This window comes from Narcine bancroftii, chromosome 5, assembly GCF_036971445.1.
Source record: "Narcine bancroftii isolate sNarBan1 chromosome 5, sNarBan1.hap1, whole genome shotgun sequence".
Taxonomy (NCBI): Eukaryota; Metazoa; Chordata; class Chondrichthyes; order Torpediniformes; family Narcinidae; genus Narcine; species Narcine bancroftii.
In genome coordinates this window covers 2,181,465-2,206,600 of record NC_091473.1, presented here as the reverse complement: position 1 = coordinate 2,206,600, position 25,136 = coordinate 2,181,465, and the positions used below count along the sequence as shown (strand labels likewise).

General features: G+C 44.9%; 1 protein-coding gene and 1 long non-coding RNA gene across 5 annotated transcripts in view; one reads left to right on the top strand and one right to left on the bottom strand.

The window, feature by feature from the left end:
* The window catches only part of LOC138763033 (uncharacterized), a 35,573-nt gene extending 14,272 nt beyond the window's left edge, over nt 1–21,301 (bottom strand). For both annotated transcript variants that reach the window (XR_011357291.1, XR_011357292.1), the window contains exons 1-3: nt 21,150–21,301; nt 16,546–16,675; nt 1,206–1,315 (exon numbers count right to left, since the gene is read on the bottom strand). This is a non-coding gene — a long non-coding RNA (uncharacterized lncRNA). The remainder of the gene's footprint in view (nt 1–1,205; nt 1,316–16,545; nt 16,676–21,149) is intronic.
* The window catches only part of LOC138763032 (semaphorin-3F-like), a 259,869-nt gene that overhangs the window by 84,442 nt on the left and 150,291 nt on the right, over nt 1–25,136 (top strand). The window lies entirely within an intron of this gene.

Here is a 25,136-nt window from a genome sequence, read left to right as displayed (position 1 = left end):
CAGTGTATGAGCCCGTGCCGCCCAATTGCACCAATTGACCTATAACCCCCGTACATTTTTTTAAAAGGTAGAAGGAAACCCACTCAGACATGGGGAGAACATACAAACCCCTTACAGACAGCACCAGATTCGAACGCAGTCACTGCCTCTGTAAAAATGTTGCATTAACCCCGACACTAACTGCATTGCTCAAACTTTGTTCCAACGCGTCCATGCCAACCAAACTAGTCTGATCTGCCTGCATTTGGTGCAGATCACTCTCAACCATTGATTCTTTACTATCCAATCTAACTATTTCATATCCATTAATATTCCACACCAGATATATATTCAGTGTTTGAATATCTAGGCCATAATGGTTTCGAGTCTCCAACGATGGTTTTTTTCTGAAAGAGCAGGTAACTGACACGAGACCTGGAGGCACCACATTGCTTTGGCTCTGCGATTTACGGAGTTTGTTTCAGAAATACAGCACACTGACAGGCCCATGCTGCCAAAACATTACTAAAATCTGTCAATGGCCTGTTGATGTGAGCCAGCGTGGCAAAAATGGCACCCGTTTTTCCAACTAGGAGTTACTCCTCGATGGATTGACTCAGAACGAGGAGAGGGGAAGCGAGCCATACTGCCCAACGTGGTTACATGGCGTCACAAAGCACCAAAGATGAGAGCGGCTCATCTGGGTAGCAGCTGGAGTCAGAGGACAGTCAGTTCAGGGCAAGAAGGAGGAGGCAGGGGGCATCGGAACACGAGGACGAGCATTTTAAAGCAATTACGCTCACTGCAAATTTCTCTCCGCTTCCTTTTCAAAGAAACTATTTCAAAAATAAAATTACTATGCATGATAAACTGGGGGCTGAAATGATTTGGCTCAGAGCATTACAAGCAAACAAGTAAAATGTACAGAAGCTGATTATTTCACCAAAAATATTGGCCTGAAAATTCTTTTCTAATGACATCAGTAGTTATGACCATTGTGTAAACCATTTTTCCTAATTTGAATACCTTTGAGAATCAGCTGTAAGGAACCAATTCTGAGAATGGGACTGATACAACAGTGACCAAGGGGTTAAATTCTTATTGACCACAAATTCACTTGCACGATTGCACACAAGTAACACCCATGAATTTTTTCGCAACCCACCCAGCACCTTCTCCTCAACACTCCCCTCCTCCTATTCCTACATTGTGTTACTGCGCCTCACCTTTATTCTTGAGTGTCGGCGAGTGAAGACAGATCTCTACGAACTTCAGGTCACTTCCCACGACCGATTCATGACCACTTAGCGAGTGAGCTTTATCTCTCCTGCTGCTTCTTGATGGTGTGCAGGCGATCATGGTGGAGAGAAGGGCACAGTAAAGGAATAAAGATGTGAGGCAGAGATGACTTTGACATTCAGACAATTCTGGCTATTCTCACTTTGACCTTGCTGCAAGGTGAATGAAAGTGGGGCGGGGGGGGGAGGGGTCATTCCTTTTCAGGAATGAGCCAGGGCACGATGCCTGGCTTAATATCTCTTCGACAAATCTTCATCAGGTGCTTGCTGATATAAGCAGGGAGAGAGGTGGAGACAAGATACAGATTAAAACCCTGTCCATGATGGACATAGAAGTGACCAGAAGCTGGGGGCAAGAGGCTGATTGTAGCTGTGAATGACAGGATGACAGATAGAATAGAAAACAGCTGATAATACAGAATCCAGATGGAATCTAGGTAACTGGGATTATACGCACAAATACCTCAGCGACTGAAACTAACTCTTGCCTTAAGGTCCTCTTTTTAAACTCAAGGCAAATCTAATCATTTATATTCAATTTCTCATCTTATTCAATGTTTGCTGTCCTCCTTGGGAAGGGGTTACAGTAGTGCCTCAGAGATGGGCTTTGGGCACACACACACACACACACACACACACACACACACACACACACACACACGCACACACACACACACACACACACACACACACACACACACACACACACACACACACACACACACACGCGCGCACAGATGCATGTACAGGAATGCGCGCATGCACAACCACCTGCAGTGACCTTCACAAAGCCTAAACCAACTGGAGCCTCCTCAGTGTGAGGTATTTAAGCAGTTCAGTCCAGTTCTCCCCAGCTCAGTGTCCAGGATTAAGTACAGGACTCTTGACCAAAAGTCTCAGCAGTCTTTGGATGGATCAATGTTTATATAAAATATGATAGTGAGATTATTGTCATAGACATTGTGCAATGCACAGATGGATCGGAATTCTTACTCTCTCCACCTCCCAGTAATGCAGACAGGACCGTAGTGCCTAAAATCAACAGTCAGCACCTTGGCCTTGGTTATGTTGAGAGCAAGATGGTTGTCCTGGCAGCACCCAACCAGCTTCTCGATCGCCATCCAGTTATTTGGCCATCACCGGTGGTGTTGTCAGCGAACTTGTAAATTGAGGTGGAGCTGCACAGTCATGAGTGTACAAGAGTCAAGGACTAAGCAAGTAGCCTTGGGCTGCCGCTGTGTTGATGGTGATTGTGGAGCAGGTGATTTTGCTGATCCGTACTGATTGGGGTCTGCCGAGGATCCATTTGCAGGGGGATGGACAGGGTCCCAGACCCTTTGGTTTTGACATAGGTTTTGCTCGTATGACAATGTTGAATACCCAGCTGTAGTCAATGGACACAACCACATATAGGTGCTTCTGTGGTCCAGGTGATCTAACAGAGTAGAAGTCAATGGGTGAACTAAAGTGCATCCAGTTCCTTCCTGGGATAGGAGTTGAATTGTTCCATAACCAACCTCTTTGTGGTGAACACTGTACTGCAGTTGTTGTACTTTTTGACCCACCTCTCCTTCCAGAATCCCTAATAAAGGCATTATTGCTCAATCCCCCTCCCTCAGCACTGCCTTGGAATCAGGCCAAAAGCATGTAAGATCTGACACTGAGTTTATAGCGATTAAAGCCTGTTAATCTCGACTTCCGGCCTGTCGGGCCTAGTTGATAGCACGACACTCTTGAAGCATTTCAACATGGTAGGTGTTCAATACCACTGGCCAATAGTCACTGAGGCACACCACTTTGTTCTTCTTACGCGCCAAAATCAATGATGTCTTTTGAAGCAAACGGGGACCTCTGACCGTTGTAGCAAGAGGTTGAAAATGTCTGCAAAAGCTCCAGCCAGGCAGCTTGCACAGGGACTCAACCAGGTATACCCCGTGCTGCCCTATTCCTACTTGAGCAAGTTTAACACAAGTTGAGCAGTGTGCGTGTACGTGTAAATCTTGCACAGAAATGAGTAAATGTCACCAATTGACAGAGGCTTCCAGAACAGAGCAGAAAATTGGTTCATCTGCATTTATGATATTTTTAGTTCTGCAACTTCCCACGATCAGACTTCCGGCCACTTAAATGGTGACTCAAAGGGGGAATTGCTCTGAAAACTTCCTTGAGCAGATGGCGTGAGTGAGACACACTCACCCAGATACTAGAATTGGCTGGTTACCTAAACCACTAATAATTTCCAAGTTATATTAATTTACCTGCATTTGATTTTTTCCAATCCAGTTCCCCTGTTTTTTTCGATCAACATTATTAACTTTACGCAAGACTTCTGAACATCTGGGCCTTCATGACATCACACGTTAATGATGTGGTGACTACTAAACCTTGGGATCTGCCAAACAAAGGCTCAGGCTCCATTTATCACCGCAGAGCGTCTGTCTCCACTCCATCTGCCATTACACCACCATCCGCTACCATTCCTGTGCCTTGTTCCACTCTGTTGTCAATCAAAGGATACTTTCAAAATAGGAAGAGACCGCAGCAGAGATAGTAGAACTGCTGCATCACGGCCCAAGCAACCCAGGTTTAATCGTGACATCCGGTGCAATCTGTGTGGAGTTTGCACGCTCACCATGTGGCCATATGGGCTTCCTCTGGGGCTCTGGTTTTTCTACTTATCCCCAAAGGTCTGCAGAATAGCTGGTAAATTAGCCACTGTAAAACATTGCCCTTGGAATGTGTAGGTGGGTTACAGGATCTGGGGAGAGTTGATGGAAGTGCGGAAAGAATTTTAAAAACTAGGAATTGTGTAGAGTTAGTCTAACTGAGGGCTTGATGGCCAGCAGTGTTTTGTTGGACCAAAGAGCCTGTTGTGAAGCTGCACGACTTTGTGGCTTGGTGCCATAATGTGTAAAAGACATCTGGAAGCAATAGGGCAGATTGATTAAAACATATAAGATCCCGAGGAGTCGTGACAGGATGGATATAGAGAGGATGGTTTTCTCTTGTGAAAGAGTATAGAATTAGGGATCACTATTTGAAGATTTGGGGTGCCCATTTTGGAATATATAAGTGTCAGAAATAGGAGCAGGAGTCGGCCATCTGGCCCATTGACCCATTCAAAGAGATAATGTCTGACCTGGCCATGGACTCAGCTCCACCTACTCATCTCTTTCCCCCTCACACTTAATTCCCTTCTATTTAAAAAAAAATTACCAGTGCTTTGAATACTCCAATATTTGATAAAGCCTGGGAGAAGTTAAAGTTATAAAGCAAAAGTATGGATGCAATTTTTTTTCTATTTTCAGGCATTGTGAAACACAGTCAGTCACTCAATATCAATTAAAAATAATGAAACTCCCTTAAATAAATAGTTGAAAATAATGCCCACCCACCTTTGTCCGGACTGCTCTTTGGGCATTGGAATGGCCATGCTTGGGTCAACTTTAACCCCAATGAGCTTCAGCAGACAGATTTCCCAGCCTGAGCAACTCTTCAAAGAGCCCAGTGGTGCCGTGCAGGGGTCACTGCCGGACTTCTGATGTGGGACCCAGGTTAAGCTCCGTATATAAAAACTGGCATCAGGGCAGAATTAATTTTTATTTTAAGACTGCGCACGAAATGTTAAATGTCCCTGAAGCACGCTCGTCGGACTGTAATTACAGTTTCAGTCTCCACTGCAAATTGGGTGCAAGACCATTGGCCAGTCCGCAAATGGATGTCATGAGGCAAATGATATACATCCGTGACTGAGGCAAATATCCAGCCCTTTACTTTAAGTTGCTTTTTTTTTTCTTTAAGCAGACCCCCCAGCAATGCCTTTTGCTGTTTACAAGAACTTGTAACCTCGAACCTAAAGCAACAGATTCAAGCATTACAATGCAACAAACCAGTCTTATTCCCAAGGGAGATGGTGGAGGGGGCGGAAAAAAAATGCCAGTTAACATTGAAACACATTAACTCTGGTCTCTAAAGCTAGCAGCAATAAAAAGATGATACTGGGGATTAGTTCCTGGCAACCCAATTCACAATTTATAGGGTGAGATCCGCATTAGGGTTTAAACTTTTCAATTATAACTGATAAAAACAGCAAAAATATGCCCAGAGCCTATCTAGAAAATTCAACCTCTTCTCTTATTAATCAATGAAATTCCGTGCCGGCAGTCAACGGAAACCATGCAGAATGTATACTTTTTTTTTCACTTTGCGTTAAAAAAGCTGTCTGAAGTTTTTACAGGGAAACTTTTTGTCGATAAACTTGGTGAATATTTAAAGGTCAGCCAATCCCGTGACCCAGAAAGGATTTGTGGGATGGAGGTGAGAAAGGCTGGAAGAGGAAGAGTTCGTGTGGAAATGGTGGAAAACATAAAATGTCATTGAGGACATAGCTAATCTGAGCTGGAATAAATTGTGACACTTGTTGAGCCCTGATGGAACCTACGTGCTGATGAATCTCTTGAGCGAGGACTGCTTTCTATTAATGGGTAACTAGCCAATTTTGCGAAACATTGATTTAAAAAAAAAGCATTGCTAAACTGACCCAACAATTAAAAAAATGCAATAAATTCAAGCCTTCTAATAAGACAGGTAACTAACCAAATTATGATTGGGTGAATTTGACAGGTTGTTGACAGAGCAGAGGGTAACGCTATGGGGAGATGTGGGAACATGAGTCCAAATCCTTATTGTGCTGAATGTTGGGTGGGGGAGGCACCACACCAATCCTCAACAGGGGCAGGGCTGCCCAGTTGATGCCTCAGGAGAAATTAAAATGGAAATAAGCTGGAAAATTGCCTGGCAGCCTATTGAGAGCTCCACGGAATGGCGGATGTCAAGGACAAAGGTCAAGGCTAAACAATAAAGCTGTGGAAGTCATAAATATCTCCAGAGTTCTGATGAGTTTCCTGAGTGAATGAGTTTTTCGTGAGGAAATTAACCAGGTGGAATAGAGTTCATTACATGGGAGAATGTAGTGGGAACCTGTGGGATATAAAATTAAAATCTTGACTGCAGTCAATCTTGAGGACCTGACCTAATCTAAACCCAGTTAGGTACCATTGTAGGGAAGTCAAAGACTGCACTGGAAAAGGAACAGAAATGATCAAGTGGAGAGCATTGTTTATCTTTTTCTTCTTATATAAACAGCTTTAGAAGTATTTAAAAAAAACAGATGCTTCAATGCAGATTGTATTTATATAGCACCTTTGGCATCCAGGAGTATTAGAGTGGACGCTTTGTCTTCCATTGCCTGTCAGGATTCTCCCTGAATGAGTTTGTAAAATCTTACACTCATTGATTCATTCAGGGCAGAACAATTAGCGTAGCAGCTGACAGCACTGGTCAAGCCATTCTTTGCACCATTCAATTGTATTCTTTGCAGTAAAATCAAGTCATGGCCAAAAATGACCGTGACTGGGACAGAACATTGGGGGCAACACGGAATTGCCAATGCAAACAGCAAAGAAAATTTGCAGTGGATCAAGTCGGCCAGTGGGAATTATTCTACACAACCCTATATCTGTAAAATTCTCCGTAGTCATGCAGTGGGTAAGGAGGTGGGTGTAGAAGGAGGGGGAATGCAGAAAAGAAGCCACATTGTTCAGTTAATTGATGATGGGGGGATTTTTAATTCAGACATACAGCTCAGTAACAGGCCATTTCAACCCATGAGTTTGTGCCGCCCATTTTACTCCCCATTGAACCTACAACACCCAGTATGTTTCAAATGGTGGGAGGAAACTGGACCTCCTGGGGAAAACCTACGCAGACACGGGGAGAACGTTCCAACTCCTTACAGACAATGTGAGATTTGAACCCCCAGTCCTGATCGCTGCCGCTGTAAAGATGTTACACTAACCACTGCACCAACTGTATCACCCCTAAATTGGGAAGATTTAAAGGAGTTACAGTGGAATAGCACTGTTACAGCACCATCAATGGGGGTTCGAATCCAGTGCTGTCTGTAAGGAGCTTGTACGTTCTCCCCACGTCTGCGTAAGATTTCCCCGAGGCTTCGGTTTCCTCCCACCCTTCAAAGGTGCTAGGGCTGTCGGTCAATTGGGTGTAATTGGGCATGGGCTGGAAGGGCCTGTTACTGTGCTGTATGTCTAAATATAAGAAATTTACATTTAAATTGGATGCAGGCCATGCAGAAGCAGACTAACTTCCTGAAACAGACACAACAGTCATTGGAATTCTCCTGTGTTATTCATAAACATGCTCCCACCATGCGTATACAGGCAAGTGAGAATCCTCTTTAATGCAAGTTGATCGAGCACAAAGGGTTAACTAATGAATCCTAAATCGGTGGCAGCGCACATTGAGGCCCCTCAGTCCAGAAAATTTCTTTTTTTTTTAACTTCATTTAAACTCCTCAGTTACACTTTGAGTCTTGAAGTCAGGTCTTTGGTCCCAGAAGCTTAACCACTATTAGATCCAAAAGAAGATCTTTTGGAGATTGATATCTTATTGTTAAATGAGACTTTTATAGAATATCGTGAAATCATAGATGGGGTTAAAAACCCTGTTATCTGGAATTCAGGCATCCGGCAGCCTCAAGCAACCAGTGATAAAATTGTGGAAATGAATTAGGCAAAAAGTCTCTTCTTTCTTTGGCTTGGCTTCGCGGACGAAGATTTATGGAGGGGGGTAAAAGTCCACGTCAGCTGCAGGCTCGTTTGTGGCTGACAAGTCCAATGCGGGACAGGCAGACACAGTTGCAGCGGTTGCAAGGGAAAATTGGTTGGTTGGGGTTGGGTGTTGGGTTTTTCCTCCTTTGTCTTTTGACAGTGAGGTGGGCTCTGTGGTCTTCTTCAAAGGAGATTGCTGCCAAGATGCACAGTTTGAGGCGATATCAGCCCACTGGCGGTGGTCAATGTGGCAGGCACCAAGAGCTTTCCATGCCTCGCCATTAGTTGAATAATCACACAACACAGGGTCTCAAGGAACCAGAAAATTCACTTATCCGGCATCTACCAATCCCCACAGGTGTCAGATACGAGGGATTTTACTATAATTACAACCACTGCCCTGGCGTAAACACCAGAGAGCTGAATGAAGATCTGAAAGGACATCATTACTGTGACCCTAACCCTGCTCCCAACTCTAATAAACCTGGGTCCTGTTCGCTTGGCAAAATTTGGTCTTGTGGTGAAAAGGCTTGAAACCGTTAATCAGGCTTGCAGAAGGGGTATGGTAAAAACACACTGAAATGCTAGAAGAACTCAGCCAGTCTTTCAGCATCCACGAGAAGCAAAGATACATTTGCCGACGTTTTGGACCTGAGCCCTTCTTCAAGGAATAAAGCAGAAAGAGTCAGAAACAGGAAATCTCCGAAGGGAACTGCAGTGACATTTTTCCCTGGCATCTTTTGAGCTCAGGCCACCATTAGCTGCTTGGTGTAGTTCATGATGAAGTCTAACACATCCTCTTCTTTCCTTTGTGATTCTCCTCTTCCTCTCACGAGGACATTTGATGATGGGATTAGAACTTTGACGTCAACGCTTCACTGGTTGGAAGAGCTAACAAGAGATGACTTGCCATTTGACAGAGATTGTGAACTTATTTTTAGACTTGCAAAGGAGATGTGAAAGAGAATGGAATATAAACCTTTCCAGAAAGGCATTTTTCCCTCACCCAAATCCACCATCCGTCAACTCACCTGATCAACTCTGGGAAGATTCATTCCAAAAGACCAAAGAAATGCTGGAAACGTCAAATAGAAACCTAAAAATTATACAGTAGATTTACATTTTTGGGGGGCTATCTGGATCTCGCATTTAGTATTCCTATTGAACCTGCCAGGAGGTTTCAACACGTTTTTATTTTAAAATGTTGGCCTTATCCTATATGAAATGTGAGACATCACACCCCCGCAGGAGATTTCTGTGGAACCCAATCTCTTATGTTTTATTTTCCATTCTGAAGTGTCTTCCTTCCAAGAGTGACCGTTCACACAGGAACGACCGAAACTCCAAATATCCGCTTCACACCACGAATGCAGACCTGATGTACGGTATTTATATCCCACTCATTAGCCCGTTGTTCACAGATCAGTTTAGTTTAGACTGCAGGTGATCCACGAAAGTGTCTAGGGGTCGCAGAGGTGATATTTTGGAATGGGAATGGCCATTATGATCTTTTTCTACAGGCTGCATTCCTGAAAGTTGGGAATAATTTCCTGGAATGCATTGGCTGTGTTTAAAAAAAACCATGATTTATAATTACTTTAAATGTAATAGAACTGGGCTTGGTAGAACAATAGAGAGGAACGGTTTGAATGGAGACTGACACATTGAGTGCCACAGAAGGAACAACAGAAGCTTTGGAGATTCATGGCACCAGGTAGTACTGCAAGAATGTGGGGTCACAGGGAGACACAAAAGACTGCAGATGCTGTAATCCAGAGTAAGACATAATGCTGAAGAATTCAACAGGTCAGGCAGCAGTTATGGAGGGACAGTTGACTTATTAGATCAAGACCCTTCATCTGTATATGGGTAGAAGATTTATGTTATACTATTCCACACGACACTCAGAGACAATCACGGTAACACAATAGGAAGCGTCTGATAATGAATCAATTACATCAACTAATGAGCATTGAGTCCATGGCCATAATCATTCAGAAAGCATTCAGCACCTCCCAAGCCCCTAACCTCCATTACCTGGGTGGGCGAGGACCATAGGTGCAGGGGAAACTACCTCCTACGGATTCCCCCTCTGCCACTTGTTCACTGGGTCCAAATTCCGGAACACCCCAACAAGCAGTCTGATAGAGGACCACTATTCTATAGGCAGCAGTAGTTCAATCCTAGCTTGCAGGCAGGGGCACTAACCCCGGCCCTTGCTCGTCATGGTGCATCTGACGTGCACGTGGAAGGATTGAGTTCAGGGAGACAACTCACCCAGCAGAAGTCGCAGTCATCAAGAAGCTAGACTAAAAATTAAACTTTGAAGACAGGCTTTCAAAATATCAGGAAAATTCTGTTACTACCCTGCTTAATGCATTTGGATAAAGTTGCATGTAACACTCGACTGGGACACTGGAGAAAGCAGAACCCCTTGAAATCATCTGATGCCAACATTGACAGTGAACTTACTGCACAAGCCAGGTTAATCTGGAAATCATTTACATTGCATTTGATAATTCCATACAATAGAAGCATAGGGAAGGTTGCTCAGTCCACTGGGAGTCTGGACTATGCTTCAAGAGGAAGTGGTTTGAGCTATTTGAGAAACTAAAGTAAATCAACAATAGGTTAAAAAAAAATAGGCCACAGAATAAATTTGTGCACAATTGTCCTGGGTCATTAGTACCACATAATTTATTTTTAGGCATCAATGAAGGGATGAACCTTGGCCAGGTTACCGCAAAGCAATCTAAGAATTTTTCTGTCCCTCTACAGCCCTTCCAATTCACACACACACACACTCCATCCAGGAGTGCAAGCAGGGTCTTGATTTATCACGTCAGCTCTCTGATACCTCTCTTATGGCAGTGTTCCTTGGTTCCAGCAAGGCAGCAAAGATACTTACGTCTAACTTTTAATAAGTTTCAGGTATGGACTTGCATCAGTGCATCCACAGAGAAAAGTGATTATGTAATTGTTGAAGAACTACATTTTGTGTCAGAGGGTAAGATGGACTCCCAATGTATTAATCGCTTCTGTACAATTTTATCATTAAAATATATTTAAGACACAGTCAGTTCGATTTTTGCATGGACGGGGAATTACGGATTCTGGGGAAAAGGCAGGTCTGTCGTGATGTCATTGAATGGCAGAGTAGGCCCGATGGGCCGGGTGGCCTGCTCTCATTTACACAATAGCCAATTAGTATTAGGCTCTTATGCTAAGTTTGTAACATTATTCTCCAATTTCTTGGTAGAAAGTGGAAGGGATTTATTATTTATTTTAAGTGCTGCCTCACGACTCAAACTTGCTTGATCTTAACCGCTCCCCGTGTAACACATGCCTCCTAACCTCTTGTCGGCGTTCTTCCTCAATAATTCAAGACCGACTGCACACGATGAAAATGCGAGGTAAAAATCAGGCTGTGGTGATACGAAAATGTGACTGCCAATGGATGGCTGGCCTATTCCCCCCCCTCCCACTGATGACTCGCTCCCTGGTAACTCCTCCTCCTGTGATCCTGGAATAAAAGGTTGACCTCCCTCTCCCAGGCCTCAGTCGAGCACTTGGAATCGGGCCATTTTCAAGTCCAAAGTGTAATAATGCCTATCGTTCCTCACTCTGCGGCTTTGGAGCTATTGATAGAGCCAATCACAGGCCAAGTTATCAACCTGAAATGTGACCTGTTTTTCCTTCCTGGATTACTGCCAGCATGCTGAGTGATTCCTGCATTTTCTGTTTTTCTCTTAAATGTTCTTTTTCCAACCCACTCTTTGCTCATGCCAACCTGATTCCCGTTCGTATTCGCTTGCAACAGACACTCTGAATCTCTCCTTTCTGTGCCAGAACCACAGCTTCCTTTATGTTCCAATCCAGGGTTTAGTTTGGGCTTGTATTGTACTCACGTGTTTCTTATACATAGCATGTAAAGGCAGTATTTAATATCCTTCCCTCAATAGCAGGAATGAGAGGGGAAGAAGTGTCCGAGGAAATCTTCAGAAGCTTAGAGTGTCCCTGCGCCTTCAGGCTTGAAGATGGGCTGACCTAATGCAAAATAAGTTAACCTCCACTAGAACATCTGAGGCTGGACAGAAGGAAAAGATCTGAGCTTCATTCTTGTTGATTTGCATGCAGTTGGGTCCTGCCATTTATTGCTTGTGCTCAGTCCCTTCTGACAGCACTGGTCAAGCCATTCTTTGCACCATTCAATTGTATTCTTTGCAGTAAAATCAAGTCATGGCCAAAAATGACTGTGATTGGGACAGAACATTGGGGGCAACATGGAATTGCCAATGCAAACAGCAAAGAAAATTTGCAGTGGATCAAGTAGCACAGTGTGAATTATTCTACACAACCCTATATCTGTAAAACCCTCTGTAGTCATGCAGTGGGTAAGGAGGTGGGTGTAGAAGGAAGGGGAATGCAGAAAAGAAGCAACATTGTTCAATTAATTGAGGATGGGGGGGACTTTAATTGTTTAATTCAGACATACAGCACAGTAACAGGTCATTTCGACCCACAAGTTTGTGCCACCTAATTTCTCAGTCCCGATCACTGGCACTGTAAAGACATTGTACTAACCACTACACCAACCGTGTCACCCCTAAATTGGGAAGATTCAAAGGAGTTACAATGGAATAATAAATGGCACAAAGGATTACCTGGGCTGACTTGTATAACATTTGGTATAATGCTATTGAAAATCTCTAAAGACAAGTGATGGTAAATCTTGGCTTGCCCCAGCATATTTATACCTGTCCTGGAACAGCTAGGTAGGGAATACCTGCCGTAACTTATTTTCCAGTGCCTCCCCTCTCTCTGTTCCAACAATCCAAGTTGAAAACTAATTGAATAAAAATAGCTCTTCTGAATTAAAATGATGCTGTGAAATTAACCCTTTCTCTTCTTGTTGCAACAGGTTAGTATCTATAATAGCAGAACTGAATTGAATTTCTGGCTGTTAATTTTCCCACACACTTCCATCCCTCTCCACACACACACACACACACACACACACACACACACACACACACACACACATAGAGACACACATATCCACACGTGTGCACACACACACATAAACACGCACATACATATATAGAAACATATGCACAGCACACACCTACATGCACACACACATATACACATGCATACAGACACACACAAACACCCACGCATACACATGCACACATATAGACACACACATATAGAAACACACATAGACACACATGCACACATACATGTACACAAACACACATATGCACACATGCATACACACATATAAACACATGCACACATACACATATAAACACACACGCACACCTAAATACACAAGGAGACACGTGCAGGCCCGCGTGCACACACACACACACACACACACACATACCCACCCACCCACCCCCACACCCTTATCACTAGCCTGAAATCACTTGTGCGTCTCACCCAAACAAAATGCTTGCTGCTTCATCAAACAAAAGGAATCTCAATATACAAAGGCATGTATTAATCATTGGATGTCATCAAACTGGTTGAATGATTACATTCTGGGGAGGGGAGTTTACATCAGGTGCTGGTGAAAAAGGGGCACGGCAGGAAATGTCAAGGATTCCATCTCCATCATAGTGAAACATTGAACAAAGTGTGTATGTTACAAAAAGTAGAGAAAGATTGCCTTCCGCAGCCTGTGCAAGTACAGGCAAGGTTCCATTAACATGCAGCAACAATTCGCTCAGGAGACTCCTTTTCAGGTAGTAACATAACACTGCAAAATCACAAATCAGAAAAGGCTATTTGGCCCATCATTACCCATGCTAGCTGACAAAAAGTGCCACTAATTAGTCCCCCCACCACGGTTCTAGCCACACGCATGTGCAGGGATAGGGTGGGGGTAACAGTAGGGACCCCTTACCCTGCCCCGGCAGTCATCCTAAAGCACATTAGCTCATAGGCCCACTCACCTATTGAAGGAAGCCTTCAACTACCCTCCATAAGTGATCAAATTGAAATTTCAGTCCAAGTCCTTCATCTTTCCCCAGTATTGAGTAGGTTTAAAAGTCACAGATGAGTCTGATTCCAGGAACTTTCATGAAATGGAAAACGCTAAGAATCTCTCTTCACTTATTTTACCTTGAAATTGCGTTCTCCTGTTACCCACTCCTTCCGCCCCACCCCCGGAAACTGCTTCCCTATTTTTGCTGTTACATTTTCTGACTCCCAGAAAAAAAACTGTTAAAATTAAGAGTAAACAGATTCAACCAGGAAACGTTTCACTGAACCTCAGTTTATGACGAGTAACTTGATCTCCGCCAAGCAGTAATAAGCGAGGTGTAGATAGCCTCAACTGGCCTTGCTTACCAATAGAATGCACAAGGTTGATTTCGGAGTGTAACACGAAAGTCTGCAGATGCTGTGATTGTAGTATCTCGGCTGCACCATTTCATCAGATGCAAGGATCGACAATGAGATAGACAACAGACTCGCCAAGGCAAATAGCGCCTTTGGAAGACTACACAAAAGAGTCTGGAAAAACAACCAACTGAGAAACCTCACAAAGATAAGCGTATACAGAGCCGTTGTCATACCCACACTCCTGTTCGGCTCCGAATCATGGGTCCTCTACCGGCACCACCTACGGCTCCTAGAACGCTTCCACCAGCGTTGTCTCCGCTCCTTCCTCAACATCCATTGGAGCGCTTTCATCCTTAACGTCGAAGTACTCGAGATGGCAGAGGTCGACAGCATCGAGTCCACGCTGCTGAAGATCCAGCTGCGCTGGATGGGTCACGTCTCCAGAATGGAGGACCATCGCCTTCCCAAGATCGTGTTATATGGCGAGCTCTCCACTGGCCACCGTGACAGAGGTGCACCAAAGAAAAGGTACAAGGACTGCCTAAAGAAATCTCTTGGTGCCTGCCACATTGACCACCGCCAGTGGGCTGATAACGCCTCAAACCGTGCATCTTGGGGCCTCACAGTTTGGCGGGCAGCAACCTCCTTTGAAGAAGACCGCAGAGCCCACCTCACTGACAAAAGGCAAAGGAGGAAAAACCCAACACCCAACCCCAACCAACCAATTTTCCCCTGCAACCGCTGCAACCGTGTCTGCCTGTCCCGCATCGGACTTGTCAGCCACAAACGATCCTGCAGCTGACGTAGACTTTTTACCCCCTCCATAAATCTTCGTCCGCGAAGCCAAGCCAAAGAAAGAAAGTAAGAACACAGAAGTGCTGAAGGAACTCAGCAGGTGTTCTATCAGAGCCAAGACCATAGCTGGTGGATGGGTACATGCTTGGACACAGCCCAGAACATCACAGGCAAAATTCTCCCCACCATCGAGAGAATCTACTTGCAATGCTGCTGTCAGAGAACCGCAGCAATCATCAAGGATCCGCACCACCCAGGACATGCTCTGTTCTCACTGCTGCCATCAGGAAAGAGGTGTAGGTGCCACAAAATACCCACCACTAGGTTCAGGAACAGCTGCTACCCTTCCACCATCAGACTCCTCAATGACAAGCTCAATCAGGGACTCATATAAGGACTTGTACTTACATTATTTATTATTGAATATTTATGTTTTTCTGTATTTATACAGACGACTTGTTTACATTTCTTTCTTGCTTACATTTCTCTCTTTTGTATATATACTGAACTTCTTGAGTAATTTATAGTTACCAATAAGTAGAAATTCGGCCTGGCCCATAGGAAAAAGAATCTCAGCATTGTATGTGATGTCATGTAGTACTCTGACAATTTGAACTTCGATTGTGCAGTTTTGATAAGGCTTGGATTGGCCCGTTCCTTCAAATGGAAATATATATGACATATTTGTGGATTCTTAATGGAATTCTTGGTAGCGTTTTTAATGTCAGTTGAAAATGACCTGTCTCCTGGCAATGTTTGAGCCAGGTTGTGGATTTACCATCTTGGTCCAGCAAATGCAAGGTTCAACGAGGGAGTTGAATTCCATCGGAAAACTCTCCACCTTGGGAAGTACAGTCATTCCCCAACATATGTCCGAGTTCCGTTCTGACCTACCGGTCGGATCTCGAAATGGACGCTAGTCGGATGTACGTTAGCATGGCATGTAGTTCCCACTCTATCAGTCCCCACACTGATCCCACTGCCTTGCACTTTCCCAACAGCCTGCTATCAGTCCCCAAACTGGTCCCACTGCCCTGCATCTTCCGACAGCCCACCATCAGTCCCCACACTAATCCCACTGCCCCGCGCTCTCCCATCACCCTGCTGTATCTGTATAGCATTCTTTTATTCTTAGAACTGAGAGAGATGCTGTGACGTACACAATGCCGGGATACTATCTGACAGTCACTATCATACACAGCCGTTAGCACTGGTGGGCATACCACCAAGCGTAATTTTTACATTTACACATTTTCTTCTTTTTTAAAATGTATACAGTATTTTTTTTCGGTCATATGTAAGGATGGTCATGTCATGTAGGTCGTAAGTAGGGGAGAGGCTGTATATGAGTCACCTTGTTCTACAGACCCTTTTACCCAATTTGTCCATGCCAACCAAGTTGTCCACCGACGCTAGTCCCATTTGCCTGCCTGCTGTTGACCCACATTAGGGTTCCTGTCTAAATGTCTTTTAAACTGTGCGATTGTACCCACCTCTTCTGGCAGCTTGTTCCACACAACTTCCAGCCTCTGTGTAAAAGTTGTCCCTCAGATCCTTTTTAGATTTTCCACTCTCACTTTAAATCTACATCCTCTCGTTTTTTTCAACTCCCATACCCTGAGGCTGAAACAAGGAACAAGGAAGGAACTTCAGTCACCTCTCCAAGCACCAAATGTATTCTCCTCTCCCAAAATGGCTTTCAATGAACACCTCTCTCAGTGTTTTAGTGTAGGTATAAGACCAGGGACCTAACAGAGTAGGGGGGGGGGGGGGTTTGAGCCATTTCCCGTCCTCAGCATCATAAGATTATCTTTGATGCCCACTATTATTTATTGTGTATGAGTACGCAAAATGTTATCTTCAGCAACGTATATACTCATTTATTTATAAATGCTGCAGGTTACAGCACATTTTTCTTTACAGTTCCTTGCATGTCAGTGCATGGACCTAAAACAGATGTTGACCTGTATCTGCTTCTCGGCTGAATACAGGTGACTATTTTCTTTGTACGGTTGTGAAGAAAATAGGAAGCCCTTCATGCGTCCCAAGCCTTTCACACCCTGACCCTGTCCAAAAGAGTCTTCATTTGAAACAATGTGGGGATGTGGCAAGCACAGCAGCCAATTTGTGCATAGCAGGACCCCACGAACAGCAGTGTCCCATAACCGATCTGTTTCACTGAAGCTGATAAATGCTGAGGTGATCCAGTAAAGCGCCCTGACCTTAAAAGTTGACTGACCATGTCTATCCATGGATGCTGCCTGACCCACTGAGTTCCTCTGGCACCTCTTTGAATGCTGAGGAAATCCTGCTGCTCTTCATGTTCATTATTATCATCTGATTATATAAGTACAACTGGATGAAACAGCGTTCTTTGGTCACACATAGTTACAAGTGCTTATATAAAAATAAACAAATATTGTTAAATAAATGTAGATTCTTGGAGGGATTGTATGAGCAGTTCATCAATCATTCAGTATTCTCTCTGCCTGTGGGAAGAAGCTGTTCCTCAGCCTGGTGGTGCTGGCTCTGATCCTCCTGGATCTTTTTCACCGATGGGAGCAGCTGGAAAGAAGCTGTGCGTGGGGTGGAACAATTTTGCACATCGTCTTCAGACGATGATCCTGGTAGATCACGTTGAATGTTGGGGGGGGGGGGAGATTCCAGAGATACTCCCTGCCCTTCTAATGGTCCTGTGGATTGACCTCCCATCCATTTCGCTGCAGTAACTGGACCACATTGAGATGCAGGTTGTAACTCTCTCGCGCCATTTCATGAGATTCTCCACCTCTTCTCTGTAGTGCGACTCCTCGTTGTGGTTGAGGAGGCAGTCATGTCAGCTGAAAACTTGACGACTCCATTGGAGCTGGATCTGGCGATGCAGACATGGGTCAGTAGCGTAAACAGGAGTGGGCTGAGCATCCGGCCCTGAGGTGCGCCAGCGCTCAGCGGCTTGGTGCTTGACATTCTGCTACCGACATGGGCAAGCTGTGGTCTTTCCATTAGGAAGTCCAGGATCCAGTTTCAGAGAAGGGTGCGGAGTCCCAGCGTCTCCACCAGCCTCTGGGGCATAATTGTATTAAACGCCGAACGTCGTGCGCAAGGAATTTTCTTTTAGTTTTGGTCAAGCTTAAAAGGGAGATGGGGGATAAACATTCACCGTGCATCTGAAATATTTTTAGCTTTATGAGTGCTCCCTTATCTTTTTTTTGTCTCGAGTATTTGGAGCAGCTCCACGTGCTCCTGGCAACAGTCCTAATCCACCAGCAACAACACATCTCAGAACGGCCGGCAATCCTGTGCCATATTTTACCACCTCTTAAGCAGTCTGTAGGAGAGTATGAATTCCCTGATATCAAGACATGAATATTCTCCCTCTAGGCCTGCTGAAAACTGGACGTTGTGTGAAAGATTTCCTTCTTCCTCTCCCCGTTCCAACAGCATCGTGATCTGTGCCAATAAAGAGATGCTGGGACGGATTGCTCGAGGTATGAGCCCTGAAAACAAGCATTGTGCTAAGCCCTGCAACCTTGTATTGCCAAATGATTTGAAGCCAGCACTTCCTTATTCGCTAACAAGATCAGAAAATTGCTTTTTTCAACTTCTTCGGTCACAGTCAAGACCCAGCCGACGCGGGGGAATGGCAAACCAAACCGTCAAATCGTATGTCTGCCCGCAATATGCCAGACCATACTTTATTTTCTATGCTTATCTAATAAACTCGGATTTCAACATTAAACATTAGGAAGTAGGAGACATGAGTTTCAGAGCAGGGGAATATAAGTTTCAAGGAGATGTGTGGGTAAGTTTCTGACACAGCGTCGTGGGTGCCTGGAACAGGCTACGAGTAGAAGTGGAAGCAGGTACATTCGTTGCATTTGAGAGGATTCGAGATAGACACGTGAATATGCAGGGCATTGCGGATTATGGATCGTGCACAGGCAGCTGCATGATGTTCGACACAGGCTCATGGGCCTCAGAACCACAGAGGAGGCGCTTCGTCAGACTCAGTGGAATAGGAACTGGCCCTTCAGCCCAACCCCCCTGTACTCCCAGCTCAAGTTGATGGCTGTATGTTCTCATAGAAGCAGGTAATTTAACACTGAGTACAGTTCGATGGTCAATATATAAATAAGGGCCGGCTTTGCTTTTTTTAAAAATAATATTTTTATTTCCGCATGCAAAAGATTTTGGGGTGATACACAGCATTAATAAGCAGCAAGTTACACTGGGGCTGAATATTTCCCAGCCAGAGAGCACCTGCTGCGAGAGAGCCTTTAGTAGCTGAATATCTCTTCAGTTTCCTGGCGGCGATGAGAGTCACCGTGAACCAGAAACCGGACGAGGCCAGCCATCTCAATACTAGAGTTGTAACGCAGTCTGGAGCCCCATTGCACCCTTGAAAATCAACATCCACTGTTCCTGACAATGGTGACGAAATTAGCACAGCAGTTAGTGCTACGCTCTAACACTGCCAGCGGCCTGAGTTCGAATGTGGCGCTGTCTGCAAGGAGTTTGTGGGTGTGTCCCCACCCCCCCACCACTGCCATTGTGACCTGCATGGGTTTACCCTGGATGCTCCAATCTCTTCCCACCCTCCAAAACGTGTGGGGTTGTAGGTTAATTGGGCGGCACGGGTCTCAATGGGCGGAATTGGCTTTTAACGTGCCTTAAAAATCCTCAGCAATCAATGTTCCTGGCGGTGATTCTGTCAGTGGGCAATATGTGGCTGTGTGTGAGAAAAATTACGTAACCAGAAGTGCTTTTGCCTGGGTACATCTGACAACATTGCAGTTCTCGGTAGTGGGTACTTCTTTCATGGTAAAGAATAAATTGGACATCACTGGTGGGATAACATTATGTCCTTGCAATACAACTCGGAACCGTAACATCTTAATTCACTTTCCAGCACATTCAGGAAAACCAAAACACTGGGAATAGTTTGACAATGAGCTCAATATTTGCCCACTTCTATTGTCTTAGTTTTCTAAATGTTTTAATTTAGACATAGAGCAGGCCCTTCTGACCCACAAGCCCATGCCACCCAAAGCACCAAATAACTTACAACCAGTGGCATATCTAAAGTAAGGCACTAGGCGCCACTTGAAGGGTGGGGGGAGTGTCACTGAGCAGTTTAAAGTCAGAATTTTTGGGCACTTGTGCCTGTGTGTCCGCGTTGCTGCCACGAAACAGTCCAAACTCTGGAGAAGTGACGTGTCAGTTACTTTGGGAACGGGAGTAAATGTCGCGATCTCCACGGAGACAGGACCATGCCACGCGCCCAAGGGCTCAGGCCCCGAACTCAGCCGTTAGAGCGCAGATCCGGTGGTGAAGCCTGGCCCGGTCTGGCCATGTCAATCGACGACCCACCCCTCCCCAGCCCCGAGTGGCTCTGGGACTGCATTTATGAGGCGTTCGGCCTGAGCGAGCCCGAGTGTTTTGAGGAGCTGCTGAACTGTGGCGACAGGCTGCAGGAGCTCGTCGACCTGCACTTCCTCAATGACACGCACGTCGAAGGCTGACTGTCTGTCCTGTTGGTCTTCAGGAGTGGCCGCACCAGGTCTCCATGGGTCAAGGCAGACATGGTGTTGAAAGAGAGCAAACTGAAGAAACTGACTTTGATCACATCATAGACCAATTTGCATCAGTGAAAGCAGGAAAGGTGCAGTTTTAATTTTCATATAGTGCCATAATTTGTTCATTACAAGATTAACAAGCTTGACTTGTATTTTTAACCTGATATTATGATAAAGTTACCTAAAAGATAGGTGTCAGATGTTTGGACAGGGCCGTAATATCAGTGCTTGACATTGGCGCTATTTTCCGTAGTGTTACAAGATCAAACCAGCAACCACAAAGAAGGCACATCACACAGGGGTAAAGATGAACGATTACTTCATTAACAAAAATTCACCTTCATACATTAATTCAAAATTCCCCTTTTATAACAATGCCCACTGGATACTCTGCAAATTTCTATGACAGTGTAAGACTAATAAATTCCCCAGCCTAAATATAACATATGTAATTATAAAGTCAAAGCTACACTTCCAACCAGCTCACAGAAAAACTTAGACACAAAACACACAAGACTCACAAAACTTTGATCTCAACTGAAGCAAAAGTCATAAGCAAAATTCAGTTTGTTTGGTAAACTGAAGCCAAATTATCTTTGATAGAGAGAGAGAGAGAGAGAGAGAGAGAGAGAGAGAGAGAGAGAGAGAGAGCACAAAATTCGAAGAGAGAGAAACAACGGCTTGGTCCGGATCCTTCTGGCTGCCTTCAGAATTTTCATCCCTTTTGAAATCCCAACATTCTAAACTGTCCTCCAGACCATGACTCATGCTCTGGGCCTTCTTCCACTCCACAGAACCACCCAGTGATGGTTCATCATCCAAGTCCAGAATTTTTTAGCTCATTTTCTGCACATGCTCAGTCCGTCTCCCGCTCTGCCAGCAGTCCACCTTTACCTTGGCTCTCAAAAGCAAACTGTCACTTTTTAACATAAAACCACACAACACATAGGCCAATACACAACTCTGTATCAGTAGATACACCCCCACCCACAACCCCTGTAAATTCTGGTGTGGGAGGAAACTGGAGCTCCCACGCAGATACAGAGAGAATGTGCAGTGCCCGATTTGAACCTGGGTTGCTGGCGCTATAATCTTCTTCTTCTTTGGGCTCGGTCGGTCGTGGTCGACCATGTGTACTGTGCCTCTGGTAGTTACTGTGGAGTGGCCTCTCTAGGGTGCAAGAGTTGATATGGAGATCTGTTTGTTGCTCATGCAGTAGGAACACCCCGCACCCCCACCCCCCCATGCTAATGACAGGTCGATACAGTTTGGTGCCAGCAGCATCGCAGGTGCCAGTGGCCACCCTTTGCCCCTTCTCCTGCCAGTGAGAGCAGCTCGGCTGGGCATAAGAACGATGTCCCACGTGAAGGCTAGAAGTTGGACTTGGTTTTCAGAGGATGTTTGAGTTGCACACCATGAAGGGTATTTGTGCAGCATTGGGAGCTTGTCCACACTACCAACCTTCTGATATAACAACCTTTAGATCAAATAATTGCGTCAAGCTAGCCATGATGCTAACTGTGCCATCCATTTGGATTGAGGCCTTGGATAAATTTTGTAGTGAGTCTGCGAATTAAACGAATAGACTTGGCAGGATTTTATGGGATTACTTGGTTCTGTTTGCTTGTACTTTTGATTGTGCTGTGTGGACTAATCCTTTAAACATTCAGGTCCTTGAGTCCAACAAAATTCGATGTCAGGCGCCAAGTTACAAGCAAAGCTGGAGCTGAGCCACCCACAGTGTTGAAGGAGCCAGTGCTGAGTGGTGGAACATTTCATCATTGATTCAGTTGCATAAATAAATCAGTTAATCAGTTTTCCCCACCCAACCATGGTGCATGCCTCTGGGATTGGGTCCTTGTATTAGAGTTACAATTTGCAGAATCATGACTTGTTCAGAGCAAGATACACATTAGTGTTCAAAACACGAGGTCACTCGAACCATGGAAGAGGATCTTCATCTGACTCTAAACCTGAAGGCTCTGTAGAACCTTCACACTGAGCACCGACGCACCTCAGGGCTGTGCACTCACCCCTGCTCCTGTTCACGCTCCTGGCCCACGACTGCAACATCAGATCCAGCTCCAACAGCGTCATCCAGTTTCCAGATGGCACGACAGTCGTCGGCCTCATCAGCAACAACGATGAATTGTACTACAGAGAAGAGGCAGAAAATCTCGTGAAATGGTGCGAAAGCAACAATCTGAGGAGTAACGTGGACAAGACGAAGGAGATGACTTCAGGAAGACCAGGGATGACCACCCTCCATTACATCAATAACTGTAGTAGAGAGAGTGGAGAGCACCAAGTTCCTTGGAGTTCACTAAACTAGTGACCTATCGTGGACACTCAATATCTCCTCAGTTGTCAGAAAGGTGCAACAGTGTCTGCACTTCCTGAGAAGACTGAAGTGGGCAAGGCTACCAGGCACCATCATGTCAACCTTCTATAGGAGCTCTATTGAGAGCGTCCTGGCCGGCTGCATCACAGTGCGGTACAGTTGCTACAAAGAAATTGATTGGAAGTCAATCCAAAGGACCATGAGAGTGGCAGGGAGAATCACTAGACTCTCCCTCCCCTCTCCCCCCTCCCCCCTCCCCCCTACTGGGATTGTTGTCTGAAGAGTAAACACAAAATCATCGATGACTCCTTCCACCCTGCACACAGCATCTTTCAGCTGCTCCCGTCAGAGCCACCGCCACCAGGCTGAGGAACAGCTTCTTCCCACGGGCAGTGAGGATGCTGAACGACCAAAAGAAATCCTCATACTAACCATCCGAGACTCTCAAATTTATGAAACAATATTTATTTATATATATAAATACTTGTCCTGCATATGTATTGTTTGTCTGTATGTGAGTTACATCCGGCTGTGTGTCTGCGTGTTTTACACCGAGGACCGGAGAATGCTGTCTCATCGGGTTGTACCTGTGCAGCCAGATGACAATAAACTTGACTTGAATGTGCAGCATAGCTCAACTCCCACTCCCCCATTTTCCCACTAACCTGTTCTCTTTCACATGTCCATCAATGTGCCATCTCCCGCCTGCAGCCCACTATGCAAGCAGCCATGTATAACACTGTAGCCAATTGAACTAGCGACCGGAATCAGAATTAGAATTTATTATAATGAACCTGTCACGAAATTCATTGTTTTGCATAAGCATCATGGGTGCAAAATAAATCAAATATTTTTTTTAAGTGACTGCAAAAGAAGAAAAAGTGAGTATTTGTGGTTCATTGTCTGTTCAGAAACCTGAGCCGTTTTTGCACCTTTGGGTGTTCGTCGTCAGGCTCCTGTACCTCCTTCCCAATGGTAGCAGTGTGAAAAGAGTGTGACCTAGGTGGTGGGGGTCTTTGAGGATAGAGGCTGCTTTCTGGAGACACTGCCTCTTGCAGCAGGAGTGGATAAGCTTAGGCTGGAGCAATGGGACAGCATCTCTCTCTGCTGCATTCCTTCCCTGCCCTTGATTGAGAAGAGTCATTGAAGATCCCCTCAGGAGACCCATTCACCCGATGCCAGTGGGTCTATCCAGCCCTCTGAGGCTCTCCCATTCAGAAAAAGAAAGGCAGACCGTGAGCGAAATACCAGCAGTGATTCTGCGCAAACCAAATGAAAATAATTCCACCAGCACCATTTAACAACTGCTCCTGTGCTCTCGTCTTTAATAACAATCCACCAATATTTAATACATACACCACAGTGTGTTGAACCTCTGAATGGAGCAGTCTGTTTTCTCCGTTCCAGTCACAAATACATCTGCAGTTGTGTTAGTTGGAGCTAAGCTGGTTCCATAATTGATGTGTCATCTTAACTTGCAGTGAGGAATAGGTAGGGTTACCTAATAAAATCAAAGCTTTCAGCACCATGAGATTTATAATCAATAAAGAGGAATAACCAAACAGCCAATTTGCAAAAGGAACAGAAATGATTTATTTAGGACAGTCAGAGAAGAGCTTGCCTGTTTAAAGAAAGAACCCATTTCTTTGTGATGGGGGAGATGTTATATGAGTTTCTGTCACTTTCCTCATCTGTGTTCAATTTACAACTCTTATCTCTGACTTCAGATCTCTGCCGGTCCTAGTTCTGGCATCTTGTTCATCAATTTTCTTCACTCTACAACTGTCTGATTCCAGGGGTAGCACCAATAAGGGAGTGAGGGGAACAAAAGAAAATGTTGTATTTTGTGCCAATGAATTCCATTTGAAGAGTTTAAGGTAGGGAATGCAGTGGCCAATTTACATGTGCGTGTGCGCGCACACAAACACACAAGCACGTGTGCACGCGCACACACACAGTTCATGCGCACACACAAATACACACACACAAAGATAATCACACATATAATCACACACATACATATTTGATGTGCACACAGGTCACGTATGCACACATTTTATGAGCACACACACATCACACATGCACACATATGAGCATGCACATGCACACACGCACCCGTGCACACACACACATGCACACATATTTGATGCACGCACACACACATACG